At 46.7% G+C, this 23327-nt stretch overlaps 1 protein-coding gene across 1 annotated transcript in view; it reads left to right on the top strand.

Moving 5' to 3' along the window:
- Positions 1 to 23327, top strand: part of DNAH14 (dynein axonemal heavy chain 14) — a gene marked incomplete at its 3' end in the record, with an annotated part of 442814 nt that overhangs the window by 250387 nt on the left and 169100 nt on the right. The window lies entirely within an intron of this gene.

Genomic DNA, 23327 nt, shown 5'->3' with positions numbered 1-23327 from the left:
GGGATGAGTCCACACACAGGGCACAGCGCACAACTTTATAACATGTCCTCTTCCAATTGTATTAACCTTTTTGCTGCCAGGCCTGTATGGCGTATAGACCTACAACGCTGCTTCGAAGCTGGCCAGGTCTTACGCCGTACTGACCTGACATTCCTCCTTCTGCTATAACCTCATGGTCACTTCAGTGAGCATGAACTTATAGAACTGTTCAGCAGACTCTGCTGAACAAACCAATACCTGTGATTAACGGCTGACAATCCAGCGATTTCCTCACTCTGGAAGGATTTCTCACCTCCTGTTTTGGCTATGGGAGAGGAAGTGAAAGGAAATCTCCCCAATGGGACATGAGATGGCAAAAAAAAGGTTTGCCTTTATTTCTGCTTTAAGGTTACAAAAATCACAAAGTAATATATATATATATATATATATATATATATATATATTCTTGCCATGTTTGTAACTATTATTATGTTTGTGGTACTAAGAATTACAAAGTTATTTACAAAAAATATTTTTTTTAACTTTACATATTTTTTCAAGCCCCATTCAAATATTGTTGATTTAAAAAAAAAAAAATTATCAGAAGAGAAAAAGCTCAGGGGAGATGAGGGGGGAAGAGTCGGTTAGGGCTGATTAGGGTTAACTGAGTTAAATCAGTTTTAAATATAAAACCATACATTTAATACACACTGCTCAAAAAAATTTCTTAGGAAAACTTTAAAAACACATCAGATCTCAATGGGGAAAAATATCATGCTGGATATCTATACTGATATGGACTGGGTAATGTGTTAGGAACGAAAGGATGCCACATCGTTTGATGGAAATGAAAATCATTAACCTACAGAGGGCTGAATTCAAATACACCCCAAAAATCAAAGTGAAAAAACGATGCAGCATGCTTGTGCATTTTTGCTGAAATGTCATTGCAGCAACTCACAATGGTACTCAGTAGTTTGTATGCATGCCTGACAATGTTGGGGCATGCTTCTAATGAGACATCAGATGGTGTCCTGGGGTATTTCCTCCCAGATCTGGACCAGGGCATCACTGAGCTCCTGAACAGACTAAGGTGCAACCTGGCAGCATCTGATGGACCGAAATATAATGTCCCAGAGGTGTTCTATTGGATTTAGGTCAGGCAAGCGTGGGGGCCATTCAATGGTATAAATTCATTCATCCTTCAGGAACTGGCTGCATACTCTTGCCACATGAGGCCGGCATTTTCATGCGCCAGGAGGAACCGAGGATCCACTGAACCAGCGTAGGGTCTGACAATGGGTTCAAGGATTTCATCCGATACCAAATGGCAGTCAAGGTGCTTATGTCTAGCCTGTAGGGGCCTATGCATCCCTCCATGGAAATACCTCCCCAGACCATCACTGACCCACCACCAAACCGGTCATGCTGAACAATGTAACAGGCAGCATAATGTTCTCCACTGCTTCTCCAGACCCTTTCATGTCTGTCACATGTGCTCAGGGTCAACCTGCTCTCAACTGTTAAAAGGAAAGGGCGCCAGTGGCGGACCTGCCAATTCTGGTGTTGAATCGCAAATGCCAATTGAGCTCCACTGTTCCAGGCAGTGAGCACAGGGCCCACTAGCAGACATAGGGCCCTCAGGCCACCCTGATAAAGTCTGTTTCTGATTGTTTGGTCAGAGACATTAACACCAGTGGCCTGCTTGAGGTAATTTTGTAGGGCTCTGGCGGTGCTCATCCTGTTCCTCCTTGCACGAAGGAGCAAATACCGGTCCTGCTGATGGGTTAAGGACTTCCTTCGAGCCTGTCCAGGTCTACTAGAGTAACTGCCTGTCTCCTGGAATCTCCTCCATGCTCTTGAGACACAGCAAACCTCCTGGCAATGGCACGTATTGAAGTGCCATCCTGGAAGAGTTGGACTGCCTGTGCAACCTGTATAGGGTCCAGGTATCGCCTCATGCTAGCAGCTGAAACTGAATAACAACCCCCCTGCTGCTTAACTGAGCAGATAAATAATCCAAGAGTTTAATTGACTTGATGCTATACTCTGATTAAAAATTGTTCCTTTAAAGCGGAGTTCCGACCTCAAAATCGACAAAATCGATTTTGGGCCATCCGCTTGCTCTGGGTCACCTGAAAAATAAATGGATATTTAAGATTTTTTTTTTTGTTTACTTACCTTGATATTGAAAAAAATATACTCACCTTTCTTCTACTTCCTCCCTCTGCGGCCGCGGCCAGTGCCGTCACTTCCTCCTTGCATTGATTCCTGGGAGCTGAACGTCATCGCTCCCAGGAATCAATGCGCCTGCCCCTGGCCCCACTCTTCAGTTCTGGTGCGGGCGCGTCATTCCCTGCTAAACAGCTTTTGGGCATGCCCAGAAGCTGTGGAGGGATGACGCGCCTGCACCGGAAGTGACGAACGGGGCCGGTGCAGGCGCATTCTGGGAGAAGAGGACACGGAAGAGGACGCAGAAGAGGACGCGCTGGCTTCAGCTGCCCACACCTGAGATGGCAGCGCTGAAGAAGAAATTTTCAAGGTAAGTATTTCTTCTTGCAGGTAAGTGCGACCCGGGACAGTTCAGAGGCTATCCATTGTGGAATGTACTAGCCCTGACTGTCCCAGGGGTATTTTTATCTAAATTTCACCCCTGAGGCCAGAACTCCGCTTTAATTTTTTTGAGCAGTGTATTACAGCTTACCAATTCTTATGCTGGCTATACACTAGCAGTTCATTCGTTTTTCGTCCACTTAATGGGCACAAATAGAAAATCGTTAACTTTTCAGAGTCAATTTTTGTATAGTGTATGGCCAGCATTACATGTGATGGCTGTATTAGTTTTCATTTTTATTTCTGAATACTTTTTTGTTGTTTTTACATTGGAGGACACAAAGAGAAGAAACATTGCAACATTGCAGATAAGAATAAACATTACAGTGGTATGGAAGAGGAATAAGATACAGCGGGTAAAATAAGTATTGAACACGTCACCATTTTTCTAGGTAAATATATTTCTAAAGTTGCTATTGACATGTCAGTAACAACCCATACAATCCATACATACAAAGAAGATTTTGTATGAAGTAATAAATAAATTTCAGTTAGCGTGTTCAATACTTTTTCACTGTGTCATTCCATTCTATTACACATAACTTCTGAAAGTATTTGTTTGGGTTTCTTTGTATGTATGGATTGCATGGGTTGTTACCGACATGTGGTGAAAACTTCATGTCAATAGCACCTTTAGAAATATACAGTGGGTACGGAAAGTATTCAGACCCCCTTAAATTTTTCACTCTTTGTTATATTGCAGCCATTTGCTAAAATCATTTAAGTTCATTCTTCTTCCTCATGAATGTACACATAGCACCCCATACTGACAGAAAAACACAGAATTGTTGACATTGTTGCAGATTTATTAAAAAAGAAAAACTGAAATATCACATGGTCCTAAGTATTCAGACCCTTTGCTCAGTATTTAGTAGAAGCCCTCTTTTGATCTAATACAGCCAGGAGTCTTTTTGGGAAAGATGCAATATGTCTTTCACACCTGGATTTGGGGATCCTCTGCCATTCCTCCTTGCAGATCCTCTCCAGTTCTGTCAGCTTGGATGGTAAACGTTGGTGGACAGCCATTTTTAGGTCTCTCCAGAGATGCTCAATTGGGTTTAAGTCAGGGCTCTGGCTGGGCCATTCAAGAACAGTCACGGAGTTGTTGTGAAGCCACTCCTTCGTTATTTTAACTGTGTGCTTAGGGTCATTGTCTTGTTGGAAGGTAAACCTTCGGCCCAGTCTGAGGTCCAGAGCACTCTGGAGAAGGTTTTTGTCCAGGATATCCCTGTACTTGGCCGCATTCATCTTTCCCTCGATTGCAACCAGTCGTCCTGTCCCTGCAGCTGAAAAACACCCCCACAGCATGATGCTGCCACCACCATGCTTCACTGTTGGGACTGTATTGGACAGGTGATGAGCAGTGCCTGGTTTTCTCCACACATACCGCTTAGAATTAAGGCCAAAAAGTTCTATTTTGGTCTCATCAGACCAGAGAATCTTATTTCTCACCATCTTGGAGTCCTTCAGGTGTTTTTTTAGCAAACTCCATGCGGGCTTTCATGTGTCTTACACTGAGGAGAGGCTTCCGTCGGGCCACTCTGCCATAAAGCCCCGACTGGTGGAGGGCTGCAGTGATGGTTGACTTTCTACAACTTTCTCCCATCTCCTGACTGCATCTCTGGAGCTCAGGCACAGTGATCTTTGGGTTCTTCTTTACCTCTCTCACCAAGGCTCTTCTCCCCCGATAGCTCAGTTTGGCCGGACGGCCAGCTCTAGGAAGGGTTCTGGTCGTCCCAAACGTCTTCCATTTGAGGATTATGGAGGCCACTGTGCTCTTAGGAACCTTAAGTGCAGCAGAAATATTTTTGTAACCTTGGCCAGATCTGTGCCTTGCCACAATTCTGTCTCTGAGCTCTTCAGGCAGTTCCTTTGACCTCATGATTCTCATTTGCTCTGACATGCATTGTGATCTGGAAGGTCTTATATAGACAGGTGTGTGGCTTTCCTAATCAAGTCCAATCAGTATAATCAAACACAGCTGGACTCAAATGAAGGTGTAGAACCATCTCAAGGATGATCAGAAGAAATGGAAAGCACCTGAGTTAAATATATGAGTGTCACAGCAAAGGGTCTGAATACTTAGGACCATGTGATATTTCAGTTTTTCTTTTTTAATAAATCTGCAACAATGTCAACAATTCTGTGTTTTTCTGTCAGTATGGGGTGCTATGTGTACATTCATGAGGAAGAAGAATGAACTTAAATGATTTTAGCAAATGGCTGCAATATAACAAAGAGTGAAAAATTTAAGGGGGTCTGAATACTTTCCGTACCCACTGTATTTACCTAGAAAAATTGTGACATGTACAATATTTGTTTTACCCACTGTATCTTGAATTAAAAGATCTGGCTCACAATTGGTGTTCCAACTCATCCCAAAGGTGTTCAGTAGGGTTGAGGTCAGGGCTCTATGCAGGCCATTTGAGTCCCTCCACTCCAATCTCATCAAACCATGCCTTCATATGGAGTTGGCTGCATACACATGCAGCTCCACAAGCACACAGCACAAGAAAAGGGCCTTCCCCACCATTGGAAAGCAATCAGTTAGTCTAGGTTCACATCTTTGTGGGTTGTGCATGATATGGTTTTCCAGGTCGCTTTGCGGTGCGTTTTGTGTTTTTAAACCCTTGGTTCTTATGTGTTTTTGTATGAAGTTTTCATGCATTTTGCGTTCGTTTGTTTTTTTCCCTTTAAAAACACTATATATAGCTGGTTGCTAAAGACACTGTTTTTCTGGTGTGACTGTATTGAAGTTTATTATGTGAAAAACGGAATCTGCTGAGGGAAAAAAAGTTCCCGACCCTTTCCAGAAACACACAGGCTGAAAAACGCATAGAGGTGAACGTGTACCGTAGGAATATATGTTAAATAACCTGTAGTGCGTTTCTAGAAAACAGAAAATGCATTAAAAACCGCATAGGTGTGAATGTAGGGTTAGAGGGGTGTCCGCATTCTTTTAGCCATATAGTAGTTGTGATGGTCAAGTATCCACTCAGTTTTAGCATATAGTATACTTTGATTCTTTGTAAACTATTTATTTACCTTTTTAAATGGAGTTCCACTGTAATCCTGAGTATTTAAAATGGTTTGTGAAGGATTCATATAACTTCTATCAGCACTTTCTCTTCATACAGTTTATTAAAGCTTGACATTCCTTTCCTATTTGGTTAAATCTCCTTTATGAATTTTCCTTGTCTAGTTATGTTTACTCTAATTTTCTTTTTATCACAATGAGTATGCTGATTCTACGTTTTACATCTGGTTGTTGTTTTGTGGCTGTGGGCATTTATCTTACTCATTCACCATAATACCTCTGTGTTCCCAGTTCCCACAGCCTCCAACTCTATATCTGTACTATTTGCATGATACTTCTTTAGCATACAGAGGCAATAAAATGCCCTGATGGCTTGAAGGATTAAAAAATATTTATAGCACTGAATAAAAGGGCAGTTTTGTGATGCCCTCGCCGTGTGTCTTCCACTTTTCGATTATGAAGTTTTTGTTGCGTCCAATTCTATTCTTTTGTTTTCCTCATTCTCTCAGCTGTAATTTTTCACATTGTTAAAGGCCATCTGCTTGAAGACAAATATTACACCAGACAGGACACATTAATCACCGGATGAATGCTTGCGCTTTCTATTTCTATTCGGTCGTGTTTTAGTTTTGCTGAGTTTAATTGTCGGATTTTGAATTGGTAATCTTTGTCTTTTTGCTTGGATGTTGTGTCATAGAACTGCTTAGGAGACTCGATATTTCAATAAAAATTGCTCTTGTTTAATATTTATTTAAGGTTATACATTTTAATATGCTCACCTTAAGGTTAATTTCTCTAGCAGTGGATGGTCCTGCCTAGATAATGCAGGAAGCAGTGCTAACATGAAGACATGTTGGCACAATGTGAGTGCAGGGAGCTGTGGTGGTATGCAGGACAAGAGGCAGTCTCATGCACTTACTCTGTGGTTGATTTACTAAAGGCAAATAGAATGTGCACTTTGCAAAGTGCAGTTGCACTCTACAAGTGCAGGTGCTACAGAGCTTAGTGAATGAGGTAAAGCTTCACTTTGCAAAGAATACCTAATCACATGTAAGGAAAAGTTAAAAGAGCATTTCTCTTACGTCCTTTGACAGACGCAGCTCTTAATGCTTCTTCACTAATGGGTTATGCGCCATCTACAGGAGTAGACTAGGCAGTGAAAAATTTTCCCTCGACACGCCTATAGGGGCTGTCCCTTATGACCTAACCCCAGACACACTGTGCTCTCAAATCAGTTTCTTGCTGTCTAGTTAAGGAGTAAGACCTAGGTTTTCTGCTGGGACTCCGATATCAGTTTTTTGTTTCTTTTAACCTTAGGCACGATAAAAGGTCAGGTGCTGGCATTAGCCATTTACTTCCAACGTCCCTTGGTGACTAATTCCTTGATCCGCACCTTTATTCAAGGGGTGCGTCATCTGGCTCCGCCAAGGAAATCCCCTTTGCCGCCGTGGGATCTGAATTTGTGTTGTCCATTCTTCAACGGCCTCCCTTTGAAAATATTAGGGAAATATTTCTGACTTTGTTGTCTCAGAAGGTTGCCTTTCTGGTGGCTATCACTTCTGCCGCAGAGTGTCTGAGTTGGCGGATCTGTCCTGCCGTTCGCCCTATTTGGTCGTTCATAGGGATAAGGTTGTTCTTTGACCTAATCAATCTTTTCTCCCTAAGGTGGTGTTCTTTCCACCTCAACGAAGATATTGTGTTACCGTCGCTCTGTGCTAAGCCCAAGCATCCTAAGGAATTTGCCTTGCATTCACTGGATGTGGTTTGGGCGAACAGGGTATACCTGTCAGAAACAGAGTCTTTTCAGACATCTGGTTCTTTGTTTGTCCTTCCTGAGGGATCTGGCAAAGGGTTCGGCTGCGTCTGCTGCGACCATATCATAATGGATTAGGCAGACCATTGTTCAGGCCTATTCATTGAAGGGTCAGGTTCCTCCTTTCCCTGTGAGGGCACATTCTACTTTAGCGATGAGTGCCCCTTGGGCTTTTCTCCATCAGGCATCGGTTGCTCAGGTGTGTAATGCGGCGACTTGGTCGTCTGTACACACTTTTGCAAAATTCTATAAAGTTGACTTATTGGCATCCTCGGATGCCTCCTTTGGCCGCAAGGTTTTGCAGGCTGCTGTTTAAAGAGACTTGTTTTTTTTTCTCTTTGAGGGGTTGCATTTTTTTCTTTTGTGGGTAAGCTCCTGTTGGTATTGGTTGAGCTTTTTGTTGCCCAGTTGGCTACGTTTTTAGCCTTGGAAATATGTTAACAGTTTTTGGTTGCATTCTTCCCACCCCTCATGCCTACACTCCGCAGCGCTATTTAAGGGGACAGTACATTACTTTTTTGCACTGTAGTTTTTTTATTATCTTGAGCCATGGATTCTCAGGAAAGCAAGTTTCCTCCTTCTTTAGTGGGGGGCCCCAGTTCTCCTGTGGCCCCGCTGCGACCTGATCTGGCTGCTGTGGTTGCGACTTTAGTGGCAAATATGGAAATGCTGATGTCTGAACGGGCTGTGAGAAAACGGCCAAGGCTGTCTCTCTCTTCTGATTCAGATGGGGATATGGATGCTGCTGCTGCTGCGAGTGTGCCCTTTTCAGGGTCCCGCTCATCCTTAGACCCCCCGGGGTCTGAGGGGGAGGCTGAGGTGGAGGGTGTTGATACATCCTCCCCAGGGTCACCCGAAGAACGGGCGACCATGGATGAGTTGATTGTTTCTGTTAAGGAAACCTTACATTTAGAGGATGAGCCCTGTCCTCCGGGTGTCCTCATTTGGGACGCACAGGACCCGCAAGTCTGCGCAGGGTTTTCCCTGCCCAGCTGAATTTCATTACACTGTTAATGAAATGTGGCGCACGTTAAAACGTCCTTTCCTGGTACCTAGTCGGTTCAAATTGCTTTATCCTTTTGCGCCGGCTAAGGAATCGCGATGGTGTGTGCCTCCACAGGTAGATCACACTGTGGCCGTGCTGAACAAGTCTACCTTGGTTCCTACTGAGGATACCCCGGTTTTCCAGGATCCCACGGACCGGCGGTTGGAGTCTCTAGCCCGCCATTCCTATACGGTGGCGGGTTCGTTGCTCAAACTGGTTTTCGCGTCCATTATGGTGGCTCAGGCGGTGGCTGATTGGATTAAGGTGCTTAGAAGCAACCTAGTGTCCGATGACGTGCCGCCTGCACGACTGGAAATGGTGGATCAGATCCATCAAGGAGTCATGTATCTGTGTGATGCAGCCCTAAATGAGGCCCCCTTGGTGGCTCGCCTCTCGAGTGTCGCGGTGCTTAACCGGCGACTGATAGGCTGAAGAGCTGGTCGGCGACCAGTCCTCGTGGAAAACGGTTGCTGATTTTCCCTATGCTGGCTCTCGCCTTTTTGGCGTGGCGTTGGATACCCTGGTGAAGGGCGTCACGGGGGGTAAGAGCACTATGCTACCCCAAAACCAGAAGAACAAGTCTTTCCGTGGAAAGCGGGGTTCTGCGCCTAGATCAAATCAGGGGTCCTTTCGTGCCTTTCGGAACCAATCCAAGGGCAAGCCCTTCAAAGCCCAGGGCAACCAGAAGAAGCCCTGGGCGGGTAAGCAGAAGACCGGCAATGCCGGTTCGGCGGGACACTCCGCCTCTGCCTGAAGGGGCGCCCTCACCCATTTCTGGGGTGGGGGGACGTTTGCGCGGTTTCCTCCAACCTTGGCTGCTCCGGACCTCAGACAGGTGGGTCCAGGAAATCGTTTGATCAGGTTACAAGATCGAATTCCTTTCCAGGCCGGCAGACAGATTCTTTCCCTCCAATCTCCAGCTACTTCCGGGGCGTCTGCAGGACTTGCATCAAGCAGTGCAGGACATGCTTGCTCAGGGGGTGATTGTCCCGGTGCCTCATCGGGACAGGTTTCGGGGGTTTTTATTCGAATCTGTTCACTGTGCCCAGAAAGGAGGGCAAAGTGCGTCCTATTCTGGACCTAAAAGCGCTGAACCGCTTCGTGCGTGTTCGGAAGTTTCGAATGGAATCTCTCCGTTCGGTTGTGGCCTCCTTGAGTCCAGGAGAATTCCTGGCTTCGATAGATCTGAAGGATGCGTACCTGCACATCCCCATTTTCGAGGGTCATCAGCGGTACCTTCGGTTCGCTATCGCGGAGGACCACTACCAGTTTGTGGCGTTACCGTTCGGTCTCGCTTCGGCACCCAGGGTATTTACCAAGGTGTTGGCACCGGTTCTGGGCCTGCTGCGGGCCCAGGGCATTGCGGTCCTGGGGTACCTGGACGATCTGCTTCTGAGATCGCGTGCCAGTCAGGACCTTGTGCGCGATCTGTCCATCACGGTACAGACGCTTCAGGAGTTCGGGTGGACCATCAACGTTCAAAAATCAGCGTTGTCTCCATCGCTTCGCCTTCCCTATCTGGGAATGGTTCTGGACACTGCTCAGGCAAAGGTGTTCTTGCCGGAGGACAAGCTCCGGACTTTGCGGGACGAAATCCGATCCCTCAGGGACAATCCGTCCTTGTCACTCAGGACCTGCATGCGGGGCCTGGGGTTGATGGTGTCGGCCTTCCAGGCAATTCCCTTTGCCCAGTTCCACACGCGGGCTCTCCAGACGGAGATCCTGGCCAGGTGGGACAGACTTCCTCAGTCCTTGGATCTGGAGGTCTCCTTGAGTCGCCGGACCAGATTGGCTCTTCTGTGGTGGATCCAGTCCCCGTCGGTGGCGGAAGGCAAGTCCTTCCGCCCGTTGGTGTGTACAGTGGTTACCACGGATGCCAGCCTGTCGGGCTGGGGTGGAGTCCTGGGCACCCTGTCTGCCCAGGGCACTTGGTCGGAGGAGGAATCCTCCCTCCCGATAAATGTGCTGGAACTACGAGCGATAAAACTCTGTCTCTTCCAGTGGTCGGACCGTCTCCAGGGCCTGCCTGTTCGCGTACAGACGGACAATGCTACCGCGGTGGCTTACATCAACCACCAGGGGGGCACCAGGAGTGCTCGAGCAGCCCGGGAGGTGACCGACATCCTGTCTTGGGCCGAGACTCATGTCCCGGCGATCTCGGCAGTTCACATTCCGGGTGTGGAAAATTGGTAGGCCGACTATCTGAGCCGCCAGACCCTGGACCAGGGGGAATGGTCCCTACACCCGGAGGTCTTTCAGATGCTGTGTGCGAAGTGGGGATCCCCAGACGTGGATCTGTTCGCATCCCGGCTAAATCAAAAGGTGGAAAGGTTCATGGCAAGAACGCGCGATCCGTTGGCGGACGCCTCGGATGCGTTGGTGGCCCCTTGGCATCAGTATCGTCTGATGTACGCCTTTCCTCCGATTCAGTTACTATCCCGGTTCCTTCGCAGATTGGTCTCGGAACCGCACATGGTGATTCTGGTGGCGCCGGACTGGCCTCGCCGGTCTTGGTACGCCGACGTTGTTCACCTGGCAGTGGCGCCTCCATGGCGTCTGCCTCTGCGGGAAGATCTCCTGTCTCAAGGTCCGATCTTCCATCCTGCTTTACAGTCACTGGCTTTAACAGCCTGGCTGTTGAGACCCAGGTCTTGAGGGACAAGGGTCTATCTTCTGAGGTTATCCCTACCCTGATCAAGGCTAGGAAATCTTCCTCTGGTAAGATCTATTACCGTACCTGGAAAGCCTATTTCACCTGGTGTGAGTCTAGGGGGTTCTCCCCTCGTTCTTACTCGGTGTCGAGAATCTTGGCTTTCCTCCAGTCTGGAGTGGATCAGCGCCTGGCGCTGGCCACTATAAAGGGCCAGGTGTCAGCACTGGCGGTCGTTTTCCAACGCCCTGTGGCGTCTCATTCCTTGGTGCGCACATTCATTCAAGGTGTGCGACATTTGGCCCCTCCTAGGAAGGAGCCTTTACCTCCATGGGACTTGAACTTGGTCCTGTCCGCATTGCAGCATGCTCCTTTTGAAAATATCAGGGAGATTTCGTTGCCTCTGCTGTCGAAAAAGGTTGCCTTTCTTGTGGCGATCACTTCGGCTCGCAGAGTGTCGGAGCTGGCGGCGTTGTCTTGCCGCTCCCCTTACTTGACAATTCACAAAGATAAGGTGGTGTTGAGAACACCCCCGTCCCTTCTTCCCAAGGTGATCACTGATTTCCACCTTAATGAGAAAATTGTCTTGCCTTCGCTTTGTACAAAGCCTAAGCATCCTAAGGAGATTGATTTGCACTCCTTGGATGTTGTCAGGGCGATCAAGGTCTACCTGAAGTCTACGGAATCCTTTCGGAAGGTGGACTCTCTCTTTGTCCTTCCTGAGGGACCTCGGGAAGGGCATGGCTGCATCGGCAGCGACTATTGCCAAGTGGATCAGACAGACCATTGAGCAGGCCTATGCCTTGAGTCCCTGGCTGTTGGCATTTGCTTTCCTGGGCTGTTGCTCCTGTTGAGCATTGTTTTTTCTGTTGCCCAGTTGATTCTTACGGTGCATGTAAGATTCCTTTCTCTGATGTGGGTACTGCGTTGCCTTTTCTGCGGTTGCGTCTCCCACCCCTCATGTCTATACTGCTTTGGGACATCCCAATAGTGATGACTTAGAGGAGGCGGCGACTGTCGGAGGACGTAAGAGAAAATTGAATTTTTGTAAAATCTTACCTGTAAAATTCCTTTCTCTGAGTCCTCCGACAGTCGCCGCCCCCGCCCCTCTTTTGGGGTTCTTATTACCTACTGCTATGCTACCAAACTGAGTTGGGAGTGGTGATGCAGGGGGGGTATTGACCAGATGGGACAGCCCCCGTGGGTGTGTATATGCTAATGCCTTTTGTCTTTTGACTAAGTCTATATGCCTAGCTATTCCTACGGATAGGTGGACAATACCCAATAGTGATGACTTAGAGGAGGCGGCGACTGTCGGAGGACTCAGAGAAAGGAATTTTACAGGTAAGATTTTACAAAAATTCCGTTTTTTTGGTTTGCACATGATTGGATTGGATGATGGAAGTCAGCAGATCTTCTGCTCATTTACTAATCTCTGGAGCAGCTGCTCTTGCAGATTGTAACTGCACAGTGCAAAGTGCAGTCTATTTGTCTATAGTAAATCAACCCCAGTGTGTCCACAATCTTCTAGGTTGAATGACCCTGGGTGTCATTCAAAACAGAAGTCTGAGGACATACTTATGGCAGAGAAAAGATACTGTGGGGTGGGGGGCAGCTCAATGTTAGGGCCCCATTCTCACCTATGCATTATATGTGCGTTTTCCAAAAATCCACCACATAGGTGTGAACCTAAAGGTGAGTATTGCAAGGCAGCGTTCTGTAGCACCCTCCTAGATAGGTGCTAGGTAGGTAAAGCCTAGTTGCTCCTTCTGCTTATCAGGGGAGCCTGATCATTAGTTAGGCCTGCTCATGTGTTCCATGTGTGATTCATGTGGGCTGAGGGAGTGGTATGTTGGACAGTGGAGGAAACCCAGCCAATGACACACAGGCTTAGATACCATCCCATTGGATTGGCACAGGAAGTGGTGCATCATGGGATAGGGTATAAAAGCCAGGAGCACATGAGGCAAGAGGTCTTTGGGCGGGAAGCCAGGTCCCAGAAGGGGGTAGACGGCTGTCTCTCCTTCTGTAGTTATGGATGGTGGTCACAGGCAGTCGGCCTGGTGAACCAGACAGTGTGGCTGAACCCAGATGTCCTGGAGATGCTGATTGAAGGAGTTGGGGCTGAAGTAAATCTGAAAAAACAGTGTCATTGAGTACAGAGGAACTTGCCCAGGGGTCTGCCCGGGAAGGGGAACACTCTGGTGTGTAGAGTCAGTGGACAGGTGTCAGCACAGAGAGAGAGAGAGTGAAAGGGGGTGCCAAGTTTAAAGCCCTGAAGAGAATTTTAACCAGGAGCTGTCCTTAATATTGTGAACAGTTGTCAGTTGGAGTATCCCACTCATCCTTTCTCCCTTTTTCCTATTCAAGTTCTCAATAAAAACACAAAAACAACATCCCCTGGACTGATCATTGACTGAGCCAAGGACTTAAAGTACAAATTTTCTGCTATCAGTTGCTAAGGGTAACCCAGGGGAATCCAGAAAGTGTTATATCCAGCAGCCCCCTAGGGGCAGTGTCACATATATATATATATATATATATATATATATATATATATATATATATATATATATATATATAAAAACGGTCCAATAAAAGTAATAAAATATCATCTGTATTTTCAATACTCACCTCTTCTCTGATGCTGCACCCTACAGTGCTTCAATTAAAGATGTCCTCAGTCTTTTGGGTTGAGTAATGCCAAGGCGGAGGGTTTGGGAATGTCATAGGAATGCTCACTAAGGGGAAGTCAGAACTAGTGATCGACCAATATTGGTTTTTCGTTGCCGATACCGATACCCATATTTTGGCCAATGCATATCGGTATCGGCTGATATTGGCCGATATTTTTTTACATTTAAAAAAAAAGTATTTTATTTTTTTTTTTTTTTTTTTAAATGTACTTTTGTGGAGGGATCTGGGGGTCTAAAAGACCCCAAACCCCTCCTCTGCACTTAAAAGCATTCAAAACGCCAAGTTTGGCTGTTTTGAATGCTGTCATTTTTTTAATCTGGCACCAGGTTTTTGCATGGAGACCCGATCAGAGCCGAATGTGGCTTTCATCAGGTCTTCGGCGGCAGTGCAGGATGATGGCGGGAGGGGGGCGGACGTCCCCTCCCGCTCCTTGTAATAACAGCCGAGCGGCTTCTTAGCCGACAGCTGACCGTCGGCTATGGACGCCGGTACCGGGGTGATGCCTCCAGCTTCAGACATCACTCCGGTACATGTAGTTTCCCGAAATATTGGCAATATCGCTAACCTTCGGGGCCGATTTCTGATATATCGGGAAAAGTGCATATCGACCCTCGATATATCGGCTTTGCAGATAATTGGTCGATCCCTACTATATATATATGTATATATATATATATAAAACAACCTGGAGTTGCTGCCAACTACAAATGCAGCATAGTTTTACTAGAATTTTAATGTATCTAAAGGTAAAACTTTTCTTTTAGTTTACTTTGTTTGGATAGAGTGTGGAAGGTTTAGAACCCCTGTCATGGTTTTTATTGCTGGAAATTAGAAGAAATTGTGAGGCACTGGATCTCTTAAGCTAGCCCTACTCTGTTAGAATTTTGACCAATGCAGAGGAGGTGGATGGCCATGCCATCTCCACAAAAGGCAACTAAGTAATCAACTTCTGTCGAAGGAGCCAGGATGAAAATCCATGTTGGCACATTTTGGGTATTCTGCCAGACCTTCTGGCTGTCAGTATACAATAGCTGAACAAAATCAATCTTTTTTTTTTTTTGGCCAACATTATAGTTGTAGGTGTTTTTATTCAGACCTTTTGCAGCGTGGAGGCGTTGATTACCTTCAGAAAGCTCCTTCAGGATTGGTGGTGAGAGGTCTTTACTCAAGTATAGACTGGTTATACATGGAGGAAAGTGGCAAAAGCATAATGTATAAAGTCCAGATTTAATTTTATTCATATTCTTGTATCATAAAAAGTAGGGATTAGGATCGGATATCGGCGCCGATACTGCCACAATAGCTGGATCGGGGGATCGGTAAAATTAACGGATCCGTGGGCTGATCCGGTTTTGCTGAGTCCCGGCTCAGCCGTCCCTTACTAGGTTTAGTAGTAGTATGGGATGGGAGCCGCTACTTCCTGTATAGGTCTGGCTCACAGGCAGAGTGATATCAGATGCACTCCGCCTGTGAATGGAGGAGCCATGCACATGAAGCAGTGGCTTTGCTCTGTACTGCAGACGCATGCATATTGTGTATGTGTGTAGTTCCGGATTGGTATTGGTATCGGTATCGGCAGATACACAATGCCAGAAATCGGTATCGGGACAAGAAAAGTCAGATCGGTGCACCCCTAATAAAAAGCCAACATGTAATAAGGGCTCAAAGGGTCCTCCTTCAATGGGGGCTTTTTGCACTTTCCTCCTTCCGCACCAAAGTTTATATTGCAATCTGTGCTCCCACAGAGGAGTTTCATTCTCTCAATTTTTTCTGCTGGACATTGTCTCTGGGCCTGAAAGTGAGGGAAAATCACAAATTTTGAGTTGTCATCGGAACAGGAGAAATCTACCATTTAGGATTGTGCTTTAATCTATCTCTAATCTGCACTAGGTGAAAAAGAGCAGCTGAAATCAGGTTGGTACACAGACACTTTTCTGTCCCCAAATTATTCAACATTATCTGTAAGGTGTCCATTATCTTATAATCATTTATAGATGGGTAAGGGAAGTTAACCTTCTGCAACCCATCCTCTATAGCTGGAGGGATTTCTGCAGGCTCGTACAACACAGATGATCATCAGAGCTGACAGCATCCTCTCTCAGTATATCATGGCAGCGTTTGTTGGTGTCACTTTCTAAAAATATCCCATCTTCTCTTTTATTCTTTGTAAATGTTACTTTTTACCGTTGTGCTGACAGTGCATTTCATCACAGCTCATTTATCACTTATCGCCTGCCAACAGGGGTCACTTGTTTACATATTTATGAAGGTGTTATTTATAAAATATACATCATTTATCTTTGGGAGTGGAAGGCAGTACAGTTTTGTCACCCATACATTTCCATTTTTTCATTTAAAGTTTTATTTTTCACACCAGCAAAATAATACAAATTCCTGCGTCGAATTTGGGTATAATATTTACAACTGTTACAGAGATATACAATTAAAATAAAGCCATAGGCATAAAGTACAAAACATGCTGAGCGGCAACTGAGAACTTCAGAACTCTAATCCAGAGACCGATGTACCAGTTCACTTTTTCAACAAAGGGGTATAGGGAAAGTATGTCATCACAAAGGACAGATGGCAAGCAAACAACAGTGAGCAGAAAGAAAGAGTAAACTAACTCTATTGAAAACAACAGATAAAGAATGGAAGGCCACTCCTGAACACTGAACTTAAACTGTTCACCAAAATTCTTGCAATGCGCCTGATTGAGTTGATCCCTCAGCTGGTCCATTCTGGTCAGGTGGGCTTCATCCCAACGAGAGAAGGTCAGGACAACATAATAAAGGCTATCAACCTGATTCATGCTGCCCATGTTTGGAAAATCCCTATGTTGCTACTGTCAACAGATGCCGAAAAGGCATTCAATAAGATAAACTGGGTTTTGCTGACTGAGACTCTCAAACATATTGGAGTGGGTCAACGAATGATGGATTGAATTCATGCTCTTTATTCTCTGCCGACTGCCCAAGTGAAGGTGAATGATCATCTTTCTTCTTCCTTCGGGATCACTAATGGGACCCGACAGGGGTGCCTCCTTTCTCCCTTGATATTCATCTTGACCCTTGAACCCTTTCTACGGAATAACCCCGACATCACTGGCATAATCTAGACTCTGCGTTTGCTCCAAAGGTTGCAGCTTAAGCCGATGACTTGTTATTTTTTCTGTCCAACCCCCTAGTTGCCTAGCCCCAAACTTACACTCAGAATTGAAGATCTATGAAGGTCTATCTTTTTTTTTGGATCTACTACCAAAAATCAGAAGCACTGAATGTATCCCTGCCATCGTCCTAGACTGCTCTTCTCAAGACAGATTTCTCCTTTAAATGGGCAACTTTCCACATAAACTACCTGGGCACGTTTTTACCTAGCAAGGTGGGAAGCATATGTGCCCTAAATTGTTCCCCCCTGCTGACGACTATCAAAAAAAGCTGGACTCTTGGCAAAATGACTTTTTCTCTTGGTTTGGATGGTGCAGTATCGCCAAGATGAATGTCATGTCACGTTTTCTTTATCCTCTTTAGGCCCTCCCAATTCATGTTCTGGGCACCTTTCTTCGGGTGGTCAACCAAGCTATGGTGCACTTTCTGTTGGCTCAAAAGCCCCTGCGTCTTAGTCAGACAATCCTGTGATTGCCGAAACTGCTGGTAGGTATGGCTCTATCAGATGCTAACCTCTATCATGCAGCGTGTCATCTTACAAGTTTATTGGATTGGTGCTGCCTGGATACAGGTGGAGTGGACCCCTTCCAGGATCCCACTCGACTCCGTGCCCTTGTGTCTTAAGGACTTGCTGGCCTCGGTTCATACCCACCCTACGTGGGGGAAACCTGGCAAGTCTGTGCCAAAGTCTTTTGATCTACCACCATTGCTTCATCACCGCTTACCCCTATAGTTGGGAACCCCACCTTCAGTCCTGGTCTTTATGAGTCAGGATTTCCGGATTTAAAATCTGCGGATCATCATCAAGCCAGGCACTTTATAGCGTGTGGATAATGGATTACCAGACAGCTAATCATGCATGACCAGGTATACGCAGGACTTTCCTTTTGGCAGAAAGTACTGTTGGCACATTTCATTGGCTTTCTACCCTCCCCGGATACCTTTACATGTCCCCTTAGCACGTTTAAGCTCTTATTTACAGAGCAGTCTCCTTTGCGTCACGCAGTCTCTCAGACCTATCGATTGCTGGTGTCCCGACCTCCGACCTTTCGACTGCCATATATTTCCAAATTGTAATGGGACCCAGGGCTGAGCCTTACGAAACAGGTGGACAGAATTCTCCTTTTTTCCTTTAAACCTCTATTTGTGCTAAACATCAGGAATCTGGTTTCAAGACCCTGACCCGGTGGTACCATACACCAAAGCTCAGAACTTTGCTGGAGATGTGGAGAGAAGACTGGCTCCCTTCTCCATATTTTCTGGACTTGCCAACTATTGCATTCCTTTTGGACAGAAGTCCATCGCATAATCCAAAAATTTACTAACCGTGACCTACCGAAGGACCCAGCGCTTTTCTTTCTGCATCACCACTGTTTCTCAGGCAAGGCCTCCAGGCAATCCATCTTACCACTTTTGATTACCACAGCAAAGAACTGCACTCTTTTGGAAGCAGGCACCGCCCATTACAGTCTGATTGAGAAAAGTCTTTAAAATCAACGAGTTGGAGGACCTGGTGGCCACTGAAAGGGGCTTCTGAGATAAATTCCTCAAAAAATGGTTTGACAGCACAAATTTGTTTACTCTGAAGAGTACAAGGCTTTGTTGAATGAAGTTTTCCTGTCAGTCTCCATGGCAGCCTACATGTGGGTTAACCCCGCCTCCACTCCAAGGGTATAGGACCCCCCTCCCATAAATTTCAGCTCTCAGGTACAGCAGGTGTTCCTTTTTTTTCCTCCTCCAAGGACCTACATTTCTGATGTTTTACTATCGTCCGGCTTACCTTAGGATACTTTGGATGGTGTCTGCATGTCCAGGGCCCAGCCACGGGCGGGTGAGTGACATTTAAATTCCCCTGCTCTCTGCGATTGACTGAAGCTTGGCCGGCATTTCCTGACATGGGTCTGAAGATTCGCATTGCATCCCTTCATGGCAGCGGTATTTGTCATTTATGTGCACCTTGTTTGTCTCTCTTTTCTATCGCTTTGCAAAAGTTTGTTTGGCCCCAATGGCGCTGGAACGCTTCCTGCGTTCCAGCAACCCTTCCTGTTCCTCCTCTGCTCCTTGCGTCCAATCGGTAGACGCTTTGTGGTCCCGCACATGAGCAGTACGTTGCGAATGAAGCCGAGGCTTGGTTCGCGCATGCGCATTAGCGTTCGTGGCCGCATCACCGCTGACGTCATTCCGGCGGGAGATTTAAACAGCTGACGGTTCCCCTGTACTTTGGGAATGTACTGTGGGCGTTGCGGCAGCTTCCCAGTGTCTCTGGATTCCTTGCTACAGGTATGTGCAATGGATACTTGACTGCAGAGGGGGTAGGGGGGGTAGATGGTTGCTACCTCACAATGTATCACTGACATGGCGTCTGATGTGTATTACCTTTCTTTATCAGTCAGGTTGTTTGGCCTGAAGTTAGGATCCTGCGTCACCGCCCTCCTGTGGCCAGCCCTCTCACAACAGGTGGGTGCTGGCGTTTTCCAGGGGGGGGCGGGGCAGGGCTTGCTGGTCCCTATTTCATGGCTAAATCCAGTGTCTCCCTGATTTTCTCTTTCTCCATCAGCTCTTCCAGGCCTGATTTGCCACAAGAAAGAGACCCTGTCAGACCTCGTGGGAGTTCATCCTCCAGATCAAAGCGCCATGAATCTCCATCAGGGAGTAGGCAGCAGGGGAGACGCTCTAATTCCTCCCCCAGACACCACAAACAACACCAGAGTCACCGCACATACCAGAGAGCCTGTTGGGGTTGTGGGGCGTATGTCCCGGAGGACAAGTCCCTATGTGAGCCATGTTTTGCTCAAGCAGACGGTGAGAGGGTGCATGAGGACCAAGGATTGGAATCTCTAGTGAAGAGAATAGTACAACAGTCCCTGAAAGAATGGGGTACAGTCCCACCACCTGGTCCTACTACATCTAGTTCTCCAGCGGAAGTACAGGAAGATCAAGGCCCCTCTCAACCGAGCATTACTTCTGCAAAATCATCTGACAGTGATTCGGAAGAAGAAGGGGCTGTAGGCGGCTTTGAGTTTGCCCTGGTTTCACCCCTGATCAGAGCCATTAAGGAAGCTCTAAGATGGGAGGATCCTGTGTCTCCTCAGAAAAAGCAGCGGAAGTTCTTCAAGCACCTTGGCAAGGAGCGTGTCAACTTTCCTTCCCTCTCTGAATTACAAGAGGTGATTACTGAAGAGTGGAGTAAAGGGGATAGTAAGTCTTCCTTATCCTCCAAACTTGGGAAATTATATCCCTTTAAACCTGAAGATGTCGTCCGTCTGGAATCTGCTCCCCTTGTGGATGCGGCAGTTACAAGATTAGCAAAGCATGTCACTTTGCCCCTAGATGACGCGGTCTCCTTCAAAGACCCCTTGGATAGAAAAATAGATCTAGACCTAAAGAGGATCTATGTGACGGCCGGCGCGGCCTGCAAACCCATTATGACATTAGCTACGATGTCTAAAGCCTTGGAAGTCTGGGTATCTGATATTGAGACTAAGCTTGGAAGCCTCTCAGAAGAAGCTGTGGAAAGTTCCCCTATTCATGAACTCAAGTTGGCTTCAGTATTTTTAGGAGAAGCATCTATCGATGTTCTGCGCCTTCTGTCCAGATCGATGTTATCCTCAGTGACAGCAAAAAGGGCCTTGTGGCTTCGCCCGTGGCTTGCGGATCCAGCCTCTAAACAAGCATGGTGTAAAATCCCTTTTGAGGGTACTTCCCTTTTTGGGAATAAATTAGACAGTGCCATCGCCAAGGCTATTGGCGGAAAGTCAGGCTTCCTCCCGCAGGACAGACGATTGTTCGGTCAGAAGAAGCCCCAACCTAGGAGGCAATACACGGAACGATCAAGAGATTCACGCTCTTACAAACCTAATAGAGACTTCCGGAGAAACTGGAGAGGTGGTCAATCCTCTACTCGGAGGTCATCGAAAAATCCAGCGCCTGCTGGACAAGATTCCACTAAATCTTTTTGAGATTGGGCCCGTTCAGGCATGTCAGGTGGGGGCACGTCTTCTCCATTTTCAGCATGTCTGGACTGCCTCAATCACGGACTTTTGGACCTTAAGGACGGTCTCTACAGGCCACAGATGGTCATTCCTGGCAGATCCAGTTCCATGATTTATCTCAACTCATTTGCCCTGTCTAGAAGAGAGAAGAGAAGTCTTGCTCGCCTATGTAGACGCTTTGGTGGCTCAAGGAGCGGTAGCTCCAGTTCCAGAACAAGAAAAATTTCAAGGGGTTTACTCACCCCTCTTCCTAGTCCAGAAGAAGAACGGGGCCTGGAGGCCTGTTATAGATCTCACATACCTGAACAAGTTCATAAAGAACGAAAAATTCAAGATGGAAACACTCTCAACTATTCAAAAGGCAGTACTGCCGGGAGACTGGCTCGCCTCAATAGATTTGAAAGACGCGTACTTTCATGTACCCGTGGCAACCGACTTCCACAAATATCTCCGCTTCTGTGTTCAGAATCGGCATCTACAATTCATTTGCCTACCCTTCGGCCTGTCTACCTTGCCCAGAGTATTCACCAAAGATCTTCTGGCTGTAGTAGCCTTCATAAGATTGAAGGGTATACGTCTACATCATTACTTAGACGATCTTCTGCTGCTGTCTCAAGAGAAACATCAGTTATTGGCACACAGAGATCAGGTCATATCGACCCTCAAAGAGTTTGGCTGGCTGTTAAACCTACAAAAAAGTCAGCTGGAGCCCACTCAGCGCCTAGTCTATCTTGGGGCGCAATTCGACACCGTTGAGAATTCAATCTCTCTCCCATTAGAGAAGATACCGGTAGTGAGGGAGAGAATCCTTCCGGCTCTTTCCTCTCCTCGGCTGAAAGCCTCTCAGTGCCTCAAAATCATTGGCACCATGGTGTCCACGGCTCCAATGGTCAAATGGGCTCTTTGGCATATGAGGCCCTTCCAGAAAGGGTTCCTACAGCAATGGAACACAGAAGAGAAGGATCAGTACATTCATATCTCCTCCAGCATGAGATACAGTCTGGTGGCTGCAACGCAGGAATCTGCTCAATTGTCACTCTCTGATTCCAGTCTCATGGACTATAATCACAACAGACGCCAGCAACTCAGGTTGGGGGGCTCATTGTCTGACAGAGATGACACAGGGAAAGTGGTCTTTTCAGAGACACACACCAGTCTCCAATATACTGGAGCTCCGAGCAGCCTACCAGGGTCTTCGATCTTTCCAACACCTACTAGAGGGGAAATCTGTATTAATTCGGATGGACAACACCATGGCAGTGTCTTATGTGAAGAGATAAGGTGGGACACGGAGTCTCTCTCTGCTACGAGAATTAGACCCAATCATGTCCTGGGCCCAGACTCACCTAGTAAATATCTCGGCAGTCTACATTCCAGGTTCACAGAATGTTCAAGCAGATTTTCTGTCCAGGGTCCAGTTGAACCACAACGAGTGGTCTCTCCATGTGGAGTCGTTCAAATGGATCCTGTCGTTGGGAGTTTCTCCCGAAGTCGATCTGTTCGCCACTCCTTGCAACCACAAGTTGGAGAAGTATGTCACGAGAGGCAAATGCCCTCAAGCCTACGGGACAGATGCGCTAACCGACAGGTAGGAGTTCAGCTTACGCCTTTCCTCCAGTACTCATCATTCTCAAATTTCTGCAGAGACTTCAAGCGGAAGATGTGGAGATAGTGATGGTGGCGCCTTTCTGGCCGAACAGGCCATGGTTTCCGCTGTTCCTACAGCTGAGTTACCGGGACCCGGTCCCTCTTCCCCTCAGACCAGACTTGCTTCTTCAGGGAACATCAGTGCACCCCTGCCCTGCAATTCTCCGGTTGTGTAATGTTCCGGTACCTTTGGTACCCTAAATTACACTTTCCACAAGTGTATGCGCCCTACCATTTACTTTTGGAAAGGTGCGCATACACCTTTAAGACTGGAGCTGTCATCACTCAGCGCCGGACTAGATGGCTATTTAAGGCGTCGGTTCTCACTCACATGTGTTCGTTCAAACACCCTTATCTGGATGCTAACCTTGCTTGAAGCTTCCATGCTTGCAAGCTTACTTCGCTGACGGAACCTCGCTGCGCTGATCCCTGTATCCCGCTACTGGATCATCCGCCTCTCCTGAACCACCCTTCGGCTGTATCGCTAATAGTGTTAAGTACCCCGCAGGGGAATTCTCTATAAACTTATACTAAGCTTACACTATCTAGCTCTGCATAGTAGAGACTGTTTATCACATCTGCATAAACTAGATTGCTAGCTCTTGAGACTACTGCTACTTTTCTGCACTGGGTTGATCTCTTTTGTATGTCCACCTGCTATTCTATCATCTGCTATCATACAACATT

This window comes from Pelophylax lessonae (genome assembly GCF_965119305.1).
Source record: "Pelophylax lessonae genome assembly, chromosome: 3".
In the NCBI taxonomy this organism is placed as follows: Eukaryota; Metazoa; Chordata; class Amphibia; order Anura; family Ranidae; genus Pelophylax; species Pelophylax lessonae.
Note: the sequence above shows the minus strand (reverse complement) of the source record. Positions and strands in the feature narration are given on the sequence as shown.